The sequence below is a fragment of the Eleutherodactylus coqui genome, unplaced genomic scaffold, assembly GCF_035609145.1.
Source record: "Eleutherodactylus coqui strain aEleCoq1 unplaced genomic scaffold, aEleCoq1.hap1 HAP1_SCAFFOLD_528, whole genome shotgun sequence".
Classification (NCBI taxonomy): domain Eukaryota; kingdom Metazoa; phylum Chordata; class Amphibia; order Anura; family Eleutherodactylidae; genus Eleutherodactylus; species Eleutherodactylus coqui.
In genome coordinates, this window is record NW_027102426.1 from 18,023 (window position 1) to 34,767 (window position 16,745).

Sequence of the window (16,745 nt, forward strand, 5' to 3'; positions counted from 1 at the left end):
CTCCTTTCCTATGGGCTTTCTGCAGTGCGAACGCACCTCCGAAACGGAAAGAAACCTACTCACGGCCTTAAAAGTCAACGGGACCTGGGATTCGCAGCCGGTCACCCATACTGGTACTTGCCAGGCCTCAAGCTGGCTGGCGGCTGCGATCTGACGAGAGCAGGCACATTCAGCTTAGAATGCCCGTTGACAGCTCCTCCTCCTTTCCTATGGGCTTTCTGCAGTGCGAACGCACCTCCGAAAAGGAAAGAAACCTACTCACGGCCTTAAAAGTCAACGGGACCTGGGATTCCCAGCCGGTCACCCATACTGGTACTTGCCAGGCCTCAAGCTGGCTGGCGGCCGCGATCTGACGAGAGCAGGCACATTCAGCTTAGAATGCCCGTTGACAGCTCCTCCTCCTTTCCTATGGGCTTTCTGCAGTGCGAACGCACCTCCGAAAAGGAAAGAAACCTACTCACGGCCTTAAAAGTCAACGGGACCTGGGATTCCCAGCCGGTCACCCATACTGGTACTTGCCAGGCCTCAAGCTGGCTGGCGGCCACGATCTGACGAGAGCAGGCACATTCAGCTTAGAATGCCCGTTGACAGCTCCTCCTCCTTTCCTATGGGCTTTCTGCAGTGCGAACGCACCTCCGAAACGGAAAGAAACCTACTCACGGCCTTAAAAGTCAACGGGACCTGGGATTCCCAGCCGGTCACCCATACTGGTACTTGCCAGGCCTCAAGCTGGCTGGCGGCCGCGATCTGACGAGAGCAGGCACATTCAGCTTAGAATGCCCGTTGACAGCTCCTCCTCCTTTCCTATGGGCTTTCTGCAGTGCGAACGCACCTCCGAAAAGGAAAGAAACCTACTCACGGCCTTAAAAGTCAACGGGACCTGGGATTCCCAGCCGGTCACCCATACTGGTACTTGCCAGGCCTCAAGCTGGCTGGCGGCCGCGATCTGACGAGAGCAGGCACATTCAGCTTAGAATGCCCGTTGACAGCTCCTCCTCCTTTCCTATGGGCTTTCTGCAGTGCGAACGCACCTCCGAAAAGGAAAGAAACCTACTCACGGCCTTAAAAGTCAACGGGACCTGGGATTCCCAGCCGGTCACCCATACTGGTACTTGCCAGGCCTCAAGCTGGCTGGCGGCCGCGATCTGACGAGAGCAGGCACATTCAGCTTAGAATGCCCGTTGACAGCTCCTCCTCCTTTCCTATGGGCTTTCTGCAGTGCGAACGCACCTCCGAAACGGAAAGAAACCTACTCACGGCCTTAAAAGTCAACGGGACCTGGAATTCCCAGCCGGTCACCCATACTGGTACTTGCCAGGCCTCAGGCTGGCTGGCGGCCGCGATCTGACGAGAGCAGGCACATTCAGCTTAGAATGCCCGTTGACAGCTCCTCCTCCTTTCCTATGGGCTTTCTGCAGTGCGAACGCACCTCCGAAAAGGAAAGAAACCTACTCACGGCCTTAAAAGTCAACGGGACCTGGGATTCCCAGCCGGTCACCCATAATGGTACTTGCCAGGCCTCAAGCTGGCTGGCGGCCGCGATCTGACGAGAGCAGGCACATTCAGCTTAGAATGCCCGTTGACAGCTCCTCCTCCTTTCCTATGGGCTTTCTGCAGTGCGAACGCACCTCCGAAACGGAAAGAAACCTACTCACGGCCTTAAAAGTCAACGGGACCTGGGATTCCCAGCCGGTCACCCATACTGGTACTTGCCAGGCCTCAAGCTGGCTGGCGGCCGCGATCTGACAAGAGCAGGCACATTCAGCTTAGAATGCCCGTTGACAGCTCCTCCTCCTTTCCTATGGGCTTTCTGCAGTGCGAACGCACCTCCGAAAAGGAAAGAAACCTACTCACGGCCTTAAAAGTCAACGGGACCTGGGATTCCCAGCCGGTCACCCATACTGGTACTTGCCAGGCCTCAAGCTGGCTGGCGGCCGCGATCTGACGAGAGCAGGCACATTCAGCTTAGAATGCCTGTTGACAGCTCCTCCTCCTTTCCTATGGGCTTTCTGCAGTGCGAACGCACCTCCGAAAAGGAAAGAAACCTACTCACGGCCTTAAAAGTCAACGGGACCTGGGATTCCCAGCCGGTCACCCATACTGGTACTTGCCAGGCCTCAAGCTGGCTGGCGGCCGCGATCTGACGAGAGCAGGCACATTCAGCTTAGAATGCGCGTTGACAGCTCCTCCTCCTTTCCTATGGGCTTTCTGCAGTGCGAACGCACCTCCGAAACGGAAAGAAACCTACTCATGGCCTTAAAAGTCAACGGGACCTGGAATTCCCAGCCGGTCACCCATACTGGTACTTGCCAGGCCTCAGGCTGGCTGGCGGCCGCGATCTGACGAGAGCAGGCACATTCAGCTTAGAATGCGCGTTGACAGCTCCTCCTCCTTTCCTATGGGCTTTCTGCAGTGCGAACGCACCTCCGAAACGGAAAGAAACCTACTCACGGCCTTAAAAGTCAACGGGACCTGGAATTCCCAGCCGGTCACCCATACTGGTACTTGCCAGGCCTCAAGCTGGCTGGCGGCCGCGATCTGACGAGAGCAGGCACATTCAGCTTAGAATGCGCGTTGACAGCTCCTCCTCCTTTCCTATGGGCTTTCTGCAGTGCGAACGCACCTCCGAAAAGGAAAGAAACCTACTCACGGCCTTAAAAGTCAACGGGACCTGGGATTCCCAGCCGGTCACCCATAATGGTACTTGCCAGGCCTCAAGCTGGCTGGCGGCCGCGATCTGACGAGAGCAGGCACATTCAGCTTAGAATGCCCGTTGACAGCTCCTCCTCCTTTCCTATGGGCTTTCTGCAGTGCGAACGCACCTCCGAAACGGAAAGAAACCTACTCACGGCCTTAAAAGTCAACGGGACCTGGGATTCCCAGCCGGTCACCCATACTGGTACTTGCCAGGCCTCAAGCTGGCTGGCGGCCGCGATCTGACAAGAGCAGGCACATTCAGCTTAGAATGCCCGTTGACAGCTCCTCCTCCTTTCCTATGGGCTTTCTGCAGTGCGAACGCACCTCCGAAAAGGAAAGAAACCTACTCACGGCCTTAAAAGTCAACGGGACCTGGGATTCCCAGCCGGTCACCCATACTGGTACTTGCCAGGCCTCAAGCTGGCTGGCGGCCGCGATCTGACGAGAGCAGGCACATTCAGCTTAGAATGCCTGTTGACAGCTCCTCCTCCTTTCCTATGGGCTTTCTGCAGTGCGAACGCACCTCCGAAAAGGAAAGAAACCTACTCACGGCCTTAAAAGTCAACGGGACCTGGGATTCCCAGCCGGTCACCCATACTGGTACTTGCCAGGCCTCAAGCTGGCTGGCGGCCGCGATCTGACGAGAGCAGGCACATTCAGCTTAGAATGCCCGTTGACAGCTCCTCCTCCTTTCCTATGGGATTTCTGCAGTGCGAACGCACCTCCGAAAAGGAAAGAAACCTACTCACGGCCGTAAAAGTCAACGGGACCTGGGATTCCCAGCCGGTCACCCATACTGGTACTTGCCAGGCCTCAAGCTGGCTGGCGGCCGCGATCTGACGAGAGCAGGCACATTCAGCTTAGAATGCCCGTTGACAGCTCTTCCTCCTTTCCTATGGGCTTTCTGCAGTGCGAACGCACCTCCGAAACGGAAAGAAACCTACTCACGGCCTTAAAAGTCAACGGGACCTGGGATTCCCAGCCGGTCACCCATACTGGTACTTGCCAGGCCTCAAGCTGGCTGGCGGCCGCGATCTGACGAGAGCAGGCACATTCAGCTTAGAATGCCCGTTGACAGCTCCTCCTCCTTTCCTATGGGCTTTCTGCAGTGCGAACGCACCTCCGAAAAGGAAAGAAACCTACTCACGGCCTTAAAAGTCAACGGGACCTGGGATTCCCAGCCGGTCACCCATACTGGTACTTGCCAGGCCTCAAGCTGGCTGGCGGCCGCGATCTGACGAGAGCAGGCACATTCAGCTTAGAATGCCCGTTGACAGCTCCTCCTCCTTTCCTATGGGCTTTCTGCAGTGCGAACGCACCTCCGAAAAGGAAAGAAACCTACTCACGGCCTTAAAAGTCAACGGGACCTGGGATTCCCAGCCGGTCACCCATACTGGTACTTGCCAGGCCTCAAGCTGGCTGGCGGCCGCGATCTGACGAGAGCAGGCACATTCAGCTTAGAATGCCTGTTGACAGCTCCTCCTCCTTTCCTATGGGCTTTCTGCAGTGCGAACGCACCTCCGAAAAGGAAAGAAACCTACTCACGGCCTTAAAAGTCGACGGGACCTGGGATTCCCAGCCGGTCACCCATACTGGTACTTGCCAGACCTCAAGCTGGCTGGCGGCCGCGATCTGACGAGAGCAGGCATATTCAGCTTAGAATGCCCGTTGACAGCTCCTCCTCCTTTCCTATGGGCTTTGTGCAGTGTGAACGCACCTCCGAAAAGGAAAGAAACCTTCTCACGGCCTTAAAAGTCAACGGGACCTGGGATTCCCAGCCGGTCATCCATACTGGTACTTGCCAGGCCTCAAGCTGGCTGGCGGCCGCGATCTGACGAGAGCAGGCACATTCAGCTTAGAATGCCCGTTGACAGCTCCTCCTCCTTTCCTATGGGCTTTCTGCAGTGCGAACGCACCTCCGAAACGGAAAGAAACCTACTCACGGCCTTAAAAGTCAACGGGACCTGGGATTCGCAGCCGGTCACCAATACTGGTACTTGCCAGGCCTCAAGCTGGCTGGCGGCTGCGATCTGACGAGAGCAGGCACATTCAGCTTAGAATGCCCGTTGACAGCTCCTCCTCCTTTCCTATGGGCTTTCTGCAGTGCGAACGCACCTCCGAAAAGGAAAGAAACCTACTCACGGCCTTAAAAGTCAACGGGACCTGGGATTCCCAGCCGGTCACCCATACTGGTACTTGCCAGGCCTCAAGCTGGCTGGCGGCCGCGATCTGACGAGAGCAGGCACATTCAGCTTAGAATGCCCGTTGACAGCTCCTCCTCCTTTCCTATGGGCTTTCTGCAGTGCGAACGCACCTCCGAAAAGGAAAGAAACCTACTCACGGATTAAAAAGTCAACGGGACCTGGGATTCCCAGCCGGTCACCCATACTGGTACTTGCCAGGCCTCAAGCTGGCTGGCGGCCGCGATCTGACGAGAGCAGGCACATTCAGCTTAGAATGCCCGTTGACAGCTCCTCCTCCTTTCCTATGGGCTTTCTGCAGTGCGAACGCACCTCCGAAACGGAAAGAAACCTACTCACGGCCTTAAAAGTCAACGGGACCTGGGATTCCCAGCCGGTCACCCATACTGGTACTTGCCAGGCCTCAAGCTGGCTGGCGGCCGCGATCTGACGAGAGCAGGCACATTCAGCTTAGAATGCCCGTTGACAGCTCCTCCTCCTTTCCTATGGGCTTTCTGCAGTGCGAACGCACCTCCGAAAAGGAAAGAAACCTACTCACGGCCTTAAAAGTCAACGGGACCTGGGATTCCCAGCCGGTCACCCATACTGGTACTTGCCAGGCCTCAAGCTGGCTGGCGGCCGCGATCTGACGAGAGCAGGCACATTCAGCTTAGAATGCCCGTTGACAGCTCGTCCTCCTTTCCTATGGGCTTTCTGCAGTGCGAACGCACCTCCGAAAAGGAAAGAAACCTACTCACGGCCTTAAAAGTCAACGGGACCTGGGATTCCCAGCCGGTCACCCATACTGGTACTTGCCAGGCCTCAAGCTGGCTGGCGGCCGCGATCTGACGAGAGCAGGCACATTCAGCTTAGAATGCCCGTTGACAGCTCCTCCTCCTTTCCTATGGGCTTTCTGCAGTGCGAACGCACCTCCGAAACGGAAAGAAACCTACTCACGGCCTTAAAAGTCAACGGGACCTGGAATTCCCAGCCGGTCACCCATACTGGTACTTGCCAGGCCTCAGGCTGGCTGGCGGCCGCGATCTGACGAGAGCAGGCACATTCAGCTTAGAATGCCCGTTGACAGCTCCTCCTCCTTTCCTATGGGCTTTCTGCAGCGCGAACGCACCTCCGAAAAGGAAAGAAACCACTCACGGCCTTAAAAGTCAACGGGACCTGGGATTCACAGCCGGTCACCCATACTGGTACTTGCCAGGCCTCAAGCTGGCTGGCGGCCGCGATCTGACGAGAGCAGGCACATTCAGCTTAGAATGCCCGTTGACAGCTCCTCCTCCTTTCCTATGGGCTTTCTGCAGTGCGAACGCACCTCCGAAAAGGAAAGAAACCTACTCACGGCCTGAAAAGTCAACGGGACCTGGGATTCCCAGCCGGTCACCCATACTGGTACTTGCCAGGCCTCAAGCTGGCTGGCGGCCGCGATCTGACGAGAGCAGGCACATTCAGCTTAGAATGCCCGTTGACAGCTCCTCCTCCTTTCCTATGGGCTTTCTGCAGTGCGAACGCACCTCCGAAAAGGAAAGAAACCTACTCACGGCCTTAAAAGTCAACGGGACCTGGGATTCCCAGCCGGTCACCCATACTGGTACTTGCCAGGCCTCAAGCTGGCTGGCGGCCGCGATCTGACGAGAGCAGGCACATTCAGCTTAGAATGCCCATTGACAGCTCCTCCTCCTTTCCTATGGGCTTTCTGCAGTGCGAACGCACCTCCGAAAAGGAAAGAAACCTACTCACGGCTTTAAAAGTCAACCGTACCTGGCATTCCCAGCCGGTCACCCATACTGGTACTTGCCAGGCCTCAAGCTGGCTGGCGGCCGCGATCTGACGAGAGCAGGCACATTCAGCTTAGAATGCCCGTTGACAGCTCCTCCTCCTTTCCTATGGGCTTTCTGCAGTGCGAACGCACCTCCGAAAAGGAAAGAAACCTACTCACGGCCTTAAAAGTCAACGGGACCTGGGATTCCCAGCCGGTCACCCATACTGGTACTTGCCAGGCCTCAAGCTGGCTGGCGGCCGCGATCTGACGAGAGCAGGCACATTCAGCTTAGAATGCCCGTTGACAGCTCCTCCTCCTTTCCTATGGGCTTTCTGCAGTGCGAACGCACCTCCGAAACGGAAAGAAACCTACTCACGGCCTTAAAAGTCAACGGGACCTGGAATTCCCAGCCGGTCACCCATACTGGTACTTGCCAGGCCTCAGGCTGGCTGGCGGCCGCGATCTGACGAGAGCAGGCACATTCAGCTTAGAATGCCCGTTGACAGCTCCTCCTCCTTTCCTATGGGCTTTCTGCAGTGCGAACGCACCTCCGAAAAGGAAAGAAACCTACTCACGGCCTTAAAAGTCAACGGGACCTGGGATTCCCAGCCGGTCACCCATAATGGTACTTGCCAGGCCTCAAGCTGGCTGGCGGCCGCGATCTGACGAGAGCAGGCACATTCAGCTTAGAATGCCCGTTGACAGCTCCTCCTCCTTTCCTATGGGCTTTCTGCAGTGCGAACGCACCTCCGAAACGGAAAGAAACCTACTCACGGCCTTAAAAGTCAACGGGACCTGGGATTCCCAGCCGGTCACCCATACTGGTACTTGCCAGGCCTCAAGCTGGCTGGCGGCCGCGATCTGACAAGAGCAGGCACATTCAGCTTAGAATGCCCGTTGACAGCTCCTCCTCCTTTCCTATGGGCTTTCTGCAGTGCGAACGCACCTCCGAAAAGGAAAGAAACCTACTCACGGCCTTAAAAGTCAACGGGACCTGGGATTCCCAGCCGGTCACCCATACTGGTACTTGCCAGGCCTCAAGCTGGCTGGCGGCCGCGATCTGACGAGAGCAGGCACATTCAGCTTAGAATGCCTGTTGACAGCTCCTCCTCCTTTCCTATGGGCTTTCTGCAGTGCGAACGCACCTCCGAAAAAGAAAGAAACCTACTCACGGCCTTAAAAGTCAACGGGACCTGGGATTCCCAGCCGGTCACCCATACTGGTACTTGCCAGGCCTCAAGCTGGCTGGCGGCCGCGATCTGACGAGAGCAGGCACATTCAGCTTAGAATGCCCGTTGACAGCTCCTCCTCCTTTCCTATGGGATTTCTGCAGTGCGAACGCACCTCCGAAAAGGAAAGAAACCTACTCACGGCCTTAAAAGTCAACGGGACCTGGGATTCCCAGCCGGTCACCCATACTGGTACTTGCCAGGCCTCAAGCTGGCTGGCGGCCGCGATCTGACGAGAGCAGGCACATTCAGCTTAGAATGCCCGTTGACAGCTCCTCCTCCTTTCCTATGGGCTTTCTGCAGTGCGAACGCACCTCCGAAACGGAAAGAAACCTACTCACGGCCTTAAAAGTCAACGGGACCTGGGATTGCCAGCCGGTCACCCATACTGGTACTTGCCAGGCCTCAAGCTGGCTGGCGGCCGCGATCTGGCGAGAGCAGGCACATTCAGCTTAGAATGCCCGTTGACAGCTCCTCCTCCTTTCCTATGGGCTTTCTGCAGTGCGAACGCACCTCCGAAAAGGAAAGAAACCTACTCACGGCCTTAAAAGTCAACGGGACCTGGGATTCCCAGCCGGTCACCCATACTGGTACTTGCCAGGCCTCAAGCTGGCTGGCGGCCGCGATCTGACGAGAGCAGGCACATTCAGCTTAGAATGCCCGTTGACAGCTCCTCCTCCTTTCCTATGGGCTTTCTGCAGTGCGAACGCACCTCCGAAAAGGAAAGAAACCTACTCACGGCCTTAAAAGTCAACGGGACCTGGGATTCCCAGCCGGTCACCCATACTGGTACTTGCCAGGCCTCAAGCTGGCTGGCGGCCGCGATCTGACGAGAGCAGGCACATTCAGCTTAGAATGCCTGTTGACAGCTCCTCCTCCTTTCCTATGGGCTTTCTGCAGTGCGAACGCACCTCCGAAAAGGAAAGAAACCTACTCACGGCCTTAAAAGTCGACGGGACCTGGGATTCCCAGCCGGTCACCCATACTGGTACTTGCCAGACCTCAAGCTGGCTGGCGGCCGCGATCTGACGAGAGCAGGCATATTCAGCTTAGAATGCCCGTTGACAGCTCCTCCTCCTTTCCTATGGGCTTTCTGCAGTGTGAACGCACCTCCGAAAAGGAAAGAAACCTTCTCACGGCCTTAAAAGTCAACGGGACCTGGGATTCCCAGCCGGTCATCCATACTGGTACTTGCCAGGCCTCAAGCTGGCTGGCGGCCGCGATCTGACGAGAGCAGGCTCATTCAGCTTAGAATGCCCGTTGACAGCTCCTCCTCCTTTCCTATGGGCTTTCTGCAGTGCGAACGCACCTCCGAAACGGAAAGAAACCTACTCACGGCCTTAAAAGTCAACGGGACCTGGGATTCGCAGCCGGTCACCCATACTGGTACTTGCCAGGCCTCAAGCTGGCTGGCGGCCGCGATCTGACGAGAGCAGGCACATTCAGCTTAGAATGCCCGTTGACAGCTCCTCCTCCTTTCCTATGGGCTTTCTGCAGTGCGAACGCACCTCCGAGAAGGAAAGAAACCTACTCACGGCCTTAAAAGTCAACGGGACTTGGGATTCCCAGCCGGTCACCCATACTGGTACTTGCCAGGCCTCAAGCTGGCTGGCGGCCGCGATCTGACGAGAGCAGGCACATTCAGCTTAGAATGCGCGTTGACAGCTCCTCCTCCTTTCCTATGGGCTTTCTGCAGTGCGAACGCACCTCCGAAAAGGAAAGAAACCTACTCACGGCCTTAAAAGTCAACGGGACCTGGGATTCCCAGCCGGTCACCCATACTGGTACTTGCCAGGCCTCAAGCTGGCTGGCGGCTGCGATCTGACGAGAGCAGGCACATTCAGCTTAGAATGCCCGTTGACAGCTCCTCCTCCTTTCCTATGGGCTTTCTGCAGTGCGAACGCACCTCCGAAAAGGAAAGAAACCTACTCACGGCCTTAAAAGTCAACGGGACCTGGGATTCCCAGCCGGTCACCCATACTGGTACTTGCCAGGCCTCAAGCTGGCTGGCGGCCACGATCTGACGAGAGCAGGCACATTCAGCTTAGAATGCCCGTTGACAGCTCCTCCTCCTTTCCTATGGGCTTTCTGCAGTGCGAACGCACCTCCGAAACGGAAAGAAACCTACTCACGGCCTTAAAAGTCAACGGGACCTGGGATTCCCAGCCGGTCACCCATACTGGTACTTGCCAGGCCTCAAGCTGGCTGGCGGCCGCGATCTGACGAGAGCAGGCACATTCAGCTTAGAATGCCCGTTGACAGCTCCTCCTCCTTTCCTATGGGCTTTCTGCAGTGCGAACGCACCTCCGAAAAGGAAAGAAACCTACTCACGGCCTTAAAAGTCAACGGGACCTGGGATTCCCAGCCGGTCACCCATACTGGTACTTGCCAGGCCTCAAGCTGGCTGGAGGCCGCGATCTGACGAGAGCAGGCACATTCAGCTTAGAATGCCCGTTGACAGCTCCTCCTCCTTTCCTATGGGCTTTCTGCAGTGCGAACGCACCTCCGAAAAGGAAAGAAACCTACTCACGGCCTTAAAAGTCAACGGGACCTGGGATTCCCAGCCGGTCACCCATACTGGTACTTGCCAGGCCTCAAGCTGGCTGGCGGCCGCGATCTGACGAGAGCAGGCACATTCAGCTTAGAATGCCCGTTGACAGCTCCTCCTCCTTTCCTATGGGCTTTCTGCAGTGCGAACGCACCTCCGAAACGGAAAGAAACCTACTCACGGCCTTAAAAGTCAACGGGACCTGGAATTCCCAGCCGGTCACCCATACTGGTACTTGCCAGGCCTCAGGCTGGCTGGCGGCCGCGATCTGACGAGAGCAGGCACATTCAGCTTAGAATGCCCGTTGACAGCTCCTCCTCCTTTCCTATGGGCTTTCTGCAGCGCGAACGCACCTCCGAAAAGGAAAGAAACCTACTCACGGCCTTAAAAGTCAACGGGACCTGGGATTCACAGCCGGTCACCCATACTGGTACTTGCCAGGCCTCAAGCTGGCTGGCGGCCGCGATCTGACGAGAGCAGGCACATTCAGCTTAGAATGCCCGTTGACAGCTCCTCCTCCTTTCCTATGGGCTTTCTGCAGTGCGAACGCACCTCCGAAAAGGAAAGAAACCTACTCACGGCCTGAAAAGTCAACGGGACCTGGGATTCCCAGCCGGTCACCCATACTGGTACTTGCCAGGCCTCAAGCTGGCTGGCGGCCGCGATCTGACGAGAGCAGGCACATTCAGCTTAGAATGCCCGTTGACAGCTCCTCCTCCTTTCCTATGGGCTTTCTGCAGTGCGAACGCACCTCCGAAAAGGAAAGAAACCTACTCACGGCCTTAAAAGTCAACGGGACCTGGGATTCCCAGCCGGTCACCCATACTGGTACTTGCCAGGCCTCAAGCTGGCTGGCGGCCGCGATCTGACGAGAGCAGGCACATTCAGCTTAGAATGCCCATTGACAGCTCCTCCTCCTTTCCTATGGGCTTTCTGCAGTGCGAACGCACCTCCGAAAAGGAAAGAAACCTACTCACGGCCTTAAAAGTCAACGGGACCTGGGATTCCCAGCCGGTCACCCATACTGGTACTTGCCAGGCCTCAAGCTGGTTGGCGGCCACGATCTGACGAGAGCAGGCACATTCAGCTTAGAATGAACGTTGACAGCTCCTCCTCCTTTCCTATGGGCTTTCTGCAGTGCGAACGCACCACCGAAAAGGAAAGAAACCTACTCACGGCCTGAAAAGTCAACGGGACCTGGGATTCCCAGCCGGTCACCCATACTGGTACTTGCTAGGCCTCAAGCTGGCTGGCGGCCGCGATCTGACGAGAGCAGGCACATTCAGCTTAGAATGCCCGTTGACAGCTCCTCCTCCTTTCCTATGGGCTTTCTGCAGTGCGAACGCACCTCCGAAAAGGAAAGAAACCTACTCACGGCCTTAAAAGTCAACGGGACCTGGGATTCCCAGCCGGTCACCCATACTGGTACTTGCCAGGCCTCAAGCTGGCTGGCGGCCGCGATCTGACGAGAGCAGGCACATTCAGCTTAGAATGCCCGTTGACAGCTCCTCCTCCTTTCCTATGGGCTTTCTGCAGTGCGAACGCACCTCCGAAAAGGAAAGAAACCTACTCACGGATTAAAAAGTCAACGGGACCTGGGATTCCCAGCCGGTCACCCATACTGGTACTTGCCAGGCCTCAAGCTGGCTGGCGGCCGCGATCTGACGAGAGCAGGCACATTCAGCTTAGAATGCCCGTTGACAGCTCCTCCTCCTTTCCTATGGGCTTTCTGCAGTGCGAACGCACCTCCGAAACGGAAAGAAACCTACTCACGGCCTTAAAAGTCAACGGGACCTGGGATTCCCAGCCGGTCACCCATACTGGTACTTGCCAGGCCTCAAGCTGGCTGGCGGCCGCGATCTGACGAGAGCAGGCACATTCAGCTTAGAATGCCCGTTGACAGCTCCTCCTCCTTTCCTATGGGCTTTCTGCAGTGCGAACGCACCTCCGAAAAGGAAAGAAACCTACTCACGGCCTTAAAAGTCAACGGGACCTGGGATTCCCAGCCGGTCACCCATACTGGTACTTGCCAGGCCTCAAGCTGGCTGGCGGCCGCGATCTGACGAGAGCAGGCACATTCAGCTTAGAATGCCCGTTGACAGCTCCTCCTCCTTTCCTATGGGCTTTCTGCAGTGCGAACGCACCTCCGAAAAGGAAAGAAACCTACTCACGGCCTTAAAAGTCAACGGGACCTGGGATTCCCAGCCGGTCACCCATACTGGTACTTGCCAGGCCTCAAGCTGGCAGGCGGCCGCGATCTGACGAGAGCAGGCACATTCAGCTTAGAATGCCCGTTGACAGCTCCTCCTCCTTTCCTATGGGCTTTCTGCAGTGCGAACGCACCTCCGAAACGGAAAGAAACCTACTCACGGCCTTAAAAGTCAACGGGACCTGGAATTCCCAGCCGGTCACCCATACTGGTACTTGCCAGGCCTCAGGCTGGCTGGCGGCCGCGATCTGACGAGAGCAGGCACATTCAGCTTAGAATGCCCGTTGACAGCTCCTCCTCCTTTCCTATGGGCTTTCTGCAGCGCGAACGCACCTCCGAAAAGGAAAGAAACCTACTCACGGCCTTAAAAGTCAACGGGACCTGGGATTCACAGCCGGTCACCCATACTGGTACTTGCCAGGCCTCAAGCTGGCTGGCGGCCGCGATCTGACGAGAGCAGGCACATTCAGCTTAGAATGCCCGTTGACAGCTCCTCCTCCTTTCCTATGGGCTTTCTGCAGTGCGAACGCACCTCCGAAAAGGAAAGAAACCTACTCACGGCCTGAAAAGTCAACGGGACCTGGGATTCCCAGCCGGTCACCCATACTGGTACTTGCCAGGCCTCAAGCTGGCTGGCGGCCGCGATCTGACGAGAGCAGGCACATTCAGCTTAGAATGCCCGTTGACAGCTCCTCCTCCTTTCCTATGGGCTTTCTGCAGTGCGAACGCACCTCCGAAAAGGAAAGAAACCTACTCACGGCCTTAAAAGTCAACGGGACCTGGGATTCCCAGCCGGTCACCCATACTGGTACTTGCCAGGCCTCAAGCTGGCTGGCGGCCGCGATCTGACGAGAGCAGGCACATTCAGCTTAGAATGCCCATTGACAGCTCCTCCTCCTTTCCTATGGGCTTTCTGCAGTGCGAACGCACCTCCGAAAAGGAAAGAAACCTACTCACGGCTTTAAAAGTCAACCGTACCTGGCATTCCCAGCCGGTCACCCATACTGGTACTTGCCAGGCCTCAAGCTGGCTGGCGGCCGCGATCTGACGAGAGCAGGCACATTCAGCTTAGAATGCCCGTTGACAGCTCCTCCTCCTTTCCTATGGGCTTTCTGCAGTGCGAACGCACCTCCGAAAAGGAAAGAAACCTACTCACGGCCTTAAAAGTCAACGGGACCTGGGATTCCCAGCCGGTCACCCATACTGGTACTTGCCAGGCCTCAAGCTGGCTGGCGGCCGCGATCTGACGAGAGCAGGCACATTCAGCTTAGAATGCCCGTTGACAGCTCCTCCTCCTTTCCTATGGGCTTTCTGCAGTGCGAACGCACCTCCGAAACGGAAAGAAACCTACTCACGGCCTTAAAAGTCAACGGGACCTGGAATTCCCAGCCGGTCACCCATACTGGTACTTGCCAGGCCTCAGGCTGGCTGGCGGCCGCGATCTGACGAGAGCAGGCACATTCAGCTTAGAATGCCCGTTGACAGCTCCTCCTCCTTTCCTATGGGCTTTCTGCAGTGCAAACGCACCTCCGAAAAGGAAAGAAACCTACTCACGGCCTTAAAAGTCAACGGGACCTGGGATTCCCAGCCGCTCACCCATAATGGTACTTGCCAGGCCTCAAGCTGGCTGGCGGCCGCGATCTGACGAGAGCAGGCACATTCAGCTTAGAATGCCCGTTGACAGCTCCTCCTCCTTTCCTATGGGCTTTCTGCAGTGCGAACGCACCTCCGAAACGGAAAGAAACCTACTCACGGCCTTAAAAGTCAACGGGACCTGGGATTCCCAGCCGGTCACCCATACTGGTACTTGCCAGGCCTCAAGCTGGCTGGCGGCCGCGATCTGACAAGAGCAGGCACATTCAGCTTAGAATGCCCGTTGACAGCTCCTCCTCCTTTCCTATGGGCTTTCTGCAGTGCGAACGCACCTCCGAAAAGGAAAGAAACCTACTCACGGCCTTAAAAGTCAACGGGACCTGGGATTCCCAGCCGGTCACCCATACTGGTACTTGCCAGGCCTCAAGCTGGCTGGCGGCCGCGATCTGACGAGAGCAGGCACATTCAGCTTAGAATGCCTGTTGACAGCTCCTCCTCCTTTCCTATGGGCTTTCTGCAGTGCGAACGCACCTCCGAAAAAGAAAGAAACCTACTCACGGCCTTAAAAGTCAACGGGACCTGGGATTCCCAGCCGGTCACCCATACTGGTACTTGCCAGGCCTCAAGCTGGCTGGCGGCCGCGATCTGACGAGAGCAGGCACATTCAGCTTAGAATGCCCGTTGACAGCTCCTCCTCCTTTCCTATGGGATTTCTGCAGTGCGAACGCACCTCCGAAAAGGAAAGAAACCTACTCACGGCCTTAAAAGTCAACGGGACCTGGGATTCCCAGCCGGTCACCCATACTGGTACTTGCCAGGCCTCAAGCTGGCTGGCGGCCGCGATCTGACGAGAGCAGGCACATTCAGCTTAGAATGCCCGTTGACAGCTCCTCCTCCTTTCCTATGGGCTTTCTGCAGTGCGAACGCACCTCCGAAACGGAAAGAAACCTACTCACGGCCTTAAAAGTCAACGGGACCTGGGATTGCCAGCCGGTCACCCATACTGGTACTTGCCAGGCCTCAAGCTGGCTGGCGGCCGCGATCTGGCGAGAGCAGGCACATTCAGCTTAGAATGCCCGTTGACAGCTCCTCCTCCTTTCCTATGGGCTTTCTGCAGTGCGAACGCACCTCCGAAAAGGAAAGAAACCTACTCACGGCCTTAAAAGTCAACGGGACCTGGGATTCCCAGCCGGTCACCCATACTGGTACTTGCCAGGCCTCAAGCTGGCTGGCGGCCGCGATCTGACGAGAGCAGGCACATTCAGCTTAGAATGCCCGTTGACAGCTCCTCCTCCTTTCCTATGGGCTTTCTGCAGTGCGAACGCACCTCCGAAAAGGAAAGAAACCTACTCACGGCCTTAAAAGTCAACGGGACCTGGGATTCCCAGCCGGTCACCCATACTGGTACTTGCCAGGCCTCAAGCTGGCTGGCGGCCGCGATCTGACGAGAGCAGGCACATTCAGCTTAGAATGCATGTTGACAGCTCCTCCTCCTTTCCTATGGGCTTTCTGCAGTGCGAACGCACCTCCGAAAAGGAAAGAAACCTACTCACGGCCTTAAAAGTCGACGGGACCTGGGATTCCCAGCCGGTCACCCATACTGGTACTTGCCAGACCTCAAGCTGGCTGGCGGCCGCGATCTGACGAGAGCAGGCATATTCAGCTTAGAATGCCCGTTGACAGCTCCTCCTCCTTTCCTATGGGCTTTCTGCAGTGTGAACGCACCTCCGAAAAGGAAAGAAACCTTCTCACGGCCTTAAAAGTCAACGGGACCTGGGATTCCCAGCCGGTCATCCATACTGGTACTTGCCAGGCCTCAAGCTGGCTGGCGGCCGCGATCTGACGAGAGCAGGCTCATTCAGCTTAGAATGCCCGTTGACAGCTCCTCCTCCTTTCCTATGGGCTTTCTGCAGTGCGAACGCACCTCCGAAACGGAAAGAAACCTACTCACGGCCTTAAAAGTCAACGGGACCTGGGATTCCCAGCCGGTCACCCATACTGGTACTTGCCAGGCCTCAAGCTGGCTGGCGGCCGCGATCTGACGAGAGCAGGCACATTCAGCTTAGAATGCCCGTTGACAGCTCCTCCTCCTTTCCTATGGGCTTTCTGCAGTGCGAACGCACCTCCGAGAAGGAAAGAAACCTACTCACGGCCTTAAAAGTCAACGGGACTTGGGATTCCCAGCCGGTCACCCATACTGGTACTTGCCAGGCCTCAAGCTGGCTGGCGGCCGCGATCTGACGAGAGCAGGCACATTCAGCTTAGAATGCGCGTTGACAGCTCCTCCTCCTTTCCTATGGGCTTTCTGCAGTGCGAACGCACCTCCGAAAAGGAAAGAAACCTACTCACGGCCTTAAAAGTCAACGGGACCTGGGATTCCCAGCCGGTCACCCATACTGGTACTTGCCAGGCCTCAAGCTGGCTGGCGGCTGCGATCTGACGAGAGCAGGCACATTCAGCTTAGAATGCCCGTTGACAGCTCCTCCTCCTTTCCTATGGGCTTTCTGCAGTGCGA

General features: G+C 56.6%; 75 pseudogenes; all 75 read right to left on the minus strand.

Annotated features, from left to right (window-relative positions):
* Positions 1-72: 72 nt before the first annotated feature.
* Positions 73-191, minus strand: LOC136603043 (5S ribosomal RNA; annotated as a pseudogene).
* An 80-nt stretch (positions 192-271) lies between these two features.
* Positions 272-390, minus strand: LOC136602904 (5S ribosomal RNA; annotated as a pseudogene).
* Positions 391-470: 80 nt separating this feature from the next.
* On the minus strand, positions 471-589 carry LOC136603092 (5S ribosomal RNA; annotated as a pseudogene).
* An 80-nt stretch (positions 590-669) lies between these two features.
* Positions 670-788, minus strand: LOC136602905 (5S ribosomal RNA; annotated as a pseudogene).
* Positions 789-868: 80 nt separating this feature from the next.
* Positions 869-987, minus strand: LOC136602906 (5S ribosomal RNA; annotated as a pseudogene).
* An 80-nt stretch (positions 988-1,067) lies between these two features.
* Positions 1,068-1,186, minus strand: LOC136602908 (5S ribosomal RNA; annotated as a pseudogene).
* An 80-nt stretch (positions 1,187-1,266) lies between these two features.
* Positions 1,267-1,385, minus strand: LOC136603062 (5S ribosomal RNA; annotated as a pseudogene).
* An 80-nt stretch (positions 1,386-1,465) lies between these two features.
* Positions 1,466-1,584, minus strand: LOC136603020 (5S ribosomal RNA; annotated as a pseudogene).
* Positions 1,585-1,664: 80 nt separating this feature from the next.
* LOC136603120 (5S ribosomal RNA) lies at positions 1,665-1,783 on the minus strand (annotated as a pseudogene).
* Positions 1,784-1,863: 80 nt separating this feature from the next.
* On the minus strand, positions 1,864-1,982 carry LOC136603133 (5S ribosomal RNA; annotated as a pseudogene).
* An 80-nt stretch (positions 1,983-2,062) lies between these two features.
* LOC136603153 (5S ribosomal RNA) lies at positions 2,063-2,181 on the minus strand (annotated as a pseudogene).
* Positions 2,182-2,460: 279 nt separating this feature from the next.
* LOC136603141 (5S ribosomal RNA) lies at positions 2,461-2,579 on the minus strand (annotated as a pseudogene).
* An 80-nt stretch (positions 2,580-2,659) lies between these two features.
* Positions 2,660-2,778, minus strand: LOC136603021 (5S ribosomal RNA; annotated as a pseudogene).
* Positions 2,779-2,858: 80 nt separating this feature from the next.
* Positions 2,859-2,977, minus strand: LOC136603122 (5S ribosomal RNA; annotated as a pseudogene).
* Positions 2,978-3,057: 80 nt separating this feature from the next.
* On the minus strand, positions 3,058-3,176 carry LOC136603135 (5S ribosomal RNA; annotated as a pseudogene).
* An 80-nt stretch (positions 3,177-3,256) lies between these two features.
* Positions 3,257-3,375, minus strand: LOC136602909 (5S ribosomal RNA; annotated as a pseudogene).
* Positions 3,376-3,455: 80 nt separating this feature from the next.
* On the minus strand, positions 3,456-3,574 carry LOC136602910 (5S ribosomal RNA; annotated as a pseudogene).
* Positions 3,575-3,654: 80 nt separating this feature from the next.
* Positions 3,655-3,773, minus strand: LOC136602911 (5S ribosomal RNA; annotated as a pseudogene).
* An 80-nt stretch (positions 3,774-3,853) lies between these two features.
* Positions 3,854-3,972, minus strand: LOC136602912 (5S ribosomal RNA; annotated as a pseudogene).
* Positions 3,973-4,052: 80 nt separating this feature from the next.
* Positions 4,053-4,171, minus strand: LOC136603136 (5S ribosomal RNA; annotated as a pseudogene).
* Positions 4,172-4,251: 80 nt separating this feature from the next.
* LOC136603167 (5S ribosomal RNA) lies at positions 4,252-4,370 on the minus strand (annotated as a pseudogene).
* Positions 4,371-4,450: 80 nt separating this feature from the next.
* Positions 4,451-4,569, minus strand: LOC136603058 (5S ribosomal RNA; annotated as a pseudogene).
* Positions 4,570-4,848: 279 nt separating this feature from the next.
* On the minus strand, positions 4,849-4,967 carry LOC136602913 (5S ribosomal RNA; annotated as a pseudogene).
* An 80-nt stretch (positions 4,968-5,047) lies between these two features.
* Positions 5,048-5,166, minus strand: LOC136602915 (5S ribosomal RNA; annotated as a pseudogene).
* An 80-nt stretch (positions 5,167-5,246) lies between these two features.
* Positions 5,247-5,365, minus strand: LOC136602916 (5S ribosomal RNA; annotated as a pseudogene).
* Positions 5,366-5,445: 80 nt separating this feature from the next.
* Positions 5,446-5,564, minus strand: LOC136602917 (5S ribosomal RNA; annotated as a pseudogene).
* Positions 5,565-5,644: 80 nt separating this feature from the next.
* Positions 5,645-5,763, minus strand: LOC136602919 (5S ribosomal RNA; annotated as a pseudogene).
* Positions 5,764-5,843: 80 nt separating this feature from the next.
* Positions 5,844-5,962, minus strand: LOC136603063 (5S ribosomal RNA; annotated as a pseudogene).
* Positions 5,963-6,041: 79 nt separating this feature from the next.
* LOC136603080 (5S ribosomal RNA) lies at positions 6,042-6,160 on the minus strand (annotated as a pseudogene).
* An 80-nt stretch (positions 6,161-6,240) lies between these two features.
* On the minus strand, positions 6,241-6,359 carry LOC136602920 (5S ribosomal RNA; annotated as a pseudogene).
* Positions 6,360-6,439: 80 nt separating this feature from the next.
* Positions 6,440-6,558, minus strand: LOC136603033 (5S ribosomal RNA; annotated as a pseudogene).
* A 279-nt stretch (positions 6,559-6,837) lies between these two features.
* LOC136602921 (5S ribosomal RNA) lies at positions 6,838-6,956 on the minus strand (annotated as a pseudogene).
* An 80-nt stretch (positions 6,957-7,036) lies between these two features.
* LOC136603064 (5S ribosomal RNA) lies at positions 7,037-7,155 on the minus strand (annotated as a pseudogene).
* Positions 7,156-7,235: 80 nt separating this feature from the next.
* Positions 7,236-7,354, minus strand: LOC136603022 (5S ribosomal RNA; annotated as a pseudogene).
* An 80-nt stretch (positions 7,355-7,434) lies between these two features.
* Positions 7,435-7,553, minus strand: LOC136603123 (5S ribosomal RNA; annotated as a pseudogene).
* An 80-nt stretch (positions 7,554-7,633) lies between these two features.
* Positions 7,634-7,752, minus strand: LOC136603137 (5S ribosomal RNA; annotated as a pseudogene).
* Positions 7,753-7,832: 80 nt separating this feature from the next.
* On the minus strand, positions 7,833-7,951 carry LOC136602922 (5S ribosomal RNA; annotated as a pseudogene).
* Positions 7,952-8,031: 80 nt separating this feature from the next.
* LOC136602923 (5S ribosomal RNA) lies at positions 8,032-8,150 on the minus strand (annotated as a pseudogene).
* Positions 8,151-8,429: 279 nt separating this feature from the next.
* Positions 8,430-8,548, minus strand: LOC136602924 (5S ribosomal RNA; annotated as a pseudogene).
* Positions 8,549-8,628: 80 nt separating this feature from the next.
* LOC136603139 (5S ribosomal RNA) lies at positions 8,629-8,747 on the minus strand (annotated as a pseudogene).
* Positions 8,748-8,827: 80 nt separating this feature from the next.
* LOC136603168 (5S ribosomal RNA) lies at positions 8,828-8,946 on the minus strand (annotated as a pseudogene).
* An 80-nt stretch (positions 8,947-9,026) lies between these two features.
* On the minus strand, positions 9,027-9,145 carry LOC136603154 (5S ribosomal RNA; annotated as a pseudogene).
* Positions 9,146-9,225: 80 nt separating this feature from the next.
* Positions 9,226-9,344, minus strand: LOC136603110 (5S ribosomal RNA; annotated as a pseudogene).
* Positions 9,345-9,623: 279 nt separating this feature from the next.
* LOC136602999 (5S ribosomal RNA) lies at positions 9,624-9,742 on the minus strand (annotated as a pseudogene).
* An 80-nt stretch (positions 9,743-9,822) lies between these two features.
* On the minus strand, positions 9,823-9,941 carry LOC136603093 (5S ribosomal RNA; annotated as a pseudogene).
* An 80-nt stretch (positions 9,942-10,021) lies between these two features.
* On the minus strand, positions 10,022-10,140 carry LOC136602925 (5S ribosomal RNA; annotated as a pseudogene).
* An 80-nt stretch (positions 10,141-10,220) lies between these two features.
* On the minus strand, positions 10,221-10,339 carry LOC136603046 (5S ribosomal RNA; annotated as a pseudogene).
* An 80-nt stretch (positions 10,340-10,419) lies between these two features.
* LOC136602927 (5S ribosomal RNA) lies at positions 10,420-10,538 on the minus strand (annotated as a pseudogene).
* Positions 10,539-10,618: 80 nt separating this feature from the next.
* On the minus strand, positions 10,619-10,737 carry LOC136603065 (5S ribosomal RNA; annotated as a pseudogene).
* An 80-nt stretch (positions 10,738-10,817) lies between these two features.
* Positions 10,818-10,936, minus strand: LOC136603081 (5S ribosomal RNA; annotated as a pseudogene).
* An 80-nt stretch (positions 10,937-11,016) lies between these two features.
* Positions 11,017-11,135, minus strand: LOC136602928 (5S ribosomal RNA; annotated as a pseudogene).
* Positions 11,136-11,215: 80 nt separating this feature from the next.
* Positions 11,216-11,334, minus strand: LOC136603034 (5S ribosomal RNA; annotated as a pseudogene).
* Positions 11,335-11,414: 80 nt separating this feature from the next.
* On the minus strand, positions 11,415-11,533 carry LOC136603157 (5S ribosomal RNA; annotated as a pseudogene).
* Positions 11,534-11,613: 80 nt separating this feature from the next.
* On the minus strand, positions 11,614-11,732 carry LOC136603111 (5S ribosomal RNA; annotated as a pseudogene).
* Positions 11,733-11,812: 80 nt separating this feature from the next.
* Positions 11,813-11,931, minus strand: LOC136602930 (5S ribosomal RNA; annotated as a pseudogene).
* Positions 11,932-12,011: 80 nt separating this feature from the next.
* LOC136602931 (5S ribosomal RNA) lies at positions 12,012-12,130 on the minus strand (annotated as a pseudogene).
* Positions 12,131-12,210: 80 nt separating this feature from the next.
* LOC136602932 (5S ribosomal RNA) lies at positions 12,211-12,329 on the minus strand (annotated as a pseudogene).
* Positions 12,330-12,409: 80 nt separating this feature from the next.
* On the minus strand, positions 12,410-12,528 carry LOC136602933 (5S ribosomal RNA; annotated as a pseudogene).
* Positions 12,529-12,608: 80 nt separating this feature from the next.
* On the minus strand, positions 12,609-12,727 carry LOC136603148 (5S ribosomal RNA; annotated as a pseudogene).
* Positions 12,728-12,807: 80 nt separating this feature from the next.
* On the minus strand, positions 12,808-12,926 carry LOC136603066 (5S ribosomal RNA; annotated as a pseudogene).
* An 80-nt stretch (positions 12,927-13,006) lies between these two features.
* On the minus strand, positions 13,007-13,125 carry LOC136603082 (5S ribosomal RNA; annotated as a pseudogene).
* Positions 13,126-13,205: 80 nt separating this feature from the next.
* LOC136602934 (5S ribosomal RNA) lies at positions 13,206-13,324 on the minus strand (annotated as a pseudogene).
* An 80-nt stretch (positions 13,325-13,404) lies between these two features.
* Positions 13,405-13,523, minus strand: LOC136603035 (5S ribosomal RNA; annotated as a pseudogene).
* A 279-nt stretch (positions 13,524-13,802) lies between these two features.
* LOC136602935 (5S ribosomal RNA) lies at positions 13,803-13,921 on the minus strand (annotated as a pseudogene).
* An 80-nt stretch (positions 13,922-14,001) lies between these two features.
* On the minus strand, positions 14,002-14,120 carry LOC136603067 (5S ribosomal RNA; annotated as a pseudogene).
* Positions 14,121-14,200: 80 nt separating this feature from the next.
* On the minus strand, positions 14,201-14,319 carry LOC136603164 (5S ribosomal RNA; annotated as a pseudogene).
* Positions 14,320-14,399: 80 nt separating this feature from the next.
* On the minus strand, positions 14,400-14,518 carry LOC136603124 (5S ribosomal RNA; annotated as a pseudogene).
* An 80-nt stretch (positions 14,519-14,598) lies between these two features.
* Positions 14,599-14,717, minus strand: LOC136603140 (5S ribosomal RNA; annotated as a pseudogene).
* Positions 14,718-14,797: 80 nt separating this feature from the next.
* On the minus strand, positions 14,798-14,916 carry LOC136602936 (5S ribosomal RNA; annotated as a pseudogene).
* Positions 14,917-14,996: 80 nt separating this feature from the next.
* On the minus strand, positions 14,997-15,115 carry LOC136602937 (5S ribosomal RNA; annotated as a pseudogene).
* A 279-nt stretch (positions 15,116-15,394) lies between these two features.
* Positions 15,395-15,513, minus strand: LOC136602939 (5S ribosomal RNA; annotated as a pseudogene).
* Positions 15,514-15,792: 279 nt separating this feature from the next.
* On the minus strand, positions 15,793-15,911 carry LOC136603169 (5S ribosomal RNA; annotated as a pseudogene).
* An 80-nt stretch (positions 15,912-15,991) lies between these two features.
* Positions 15,992-16,110, minus strand: LOC136603155 (5S ribosomal RNA; annotated as a pseudogene).
* Positions 16,111-16,190: 80 nt separating this feature from the next.
* Positions 16,191-16,309, minus strand: LOC136602941 (5S ribosomal RNA; annotated as a pseudogene).
* Positions 16,310-16,588: 279 nt separating this feature from the next.
* LOC136603012 (5S ribosomal RNA) lies at positions 16,589-16,707 on the minus strand (annotated as a pseudogene).
* Positions 16,708-16,745: the final 38 nt, after the last annotated feature.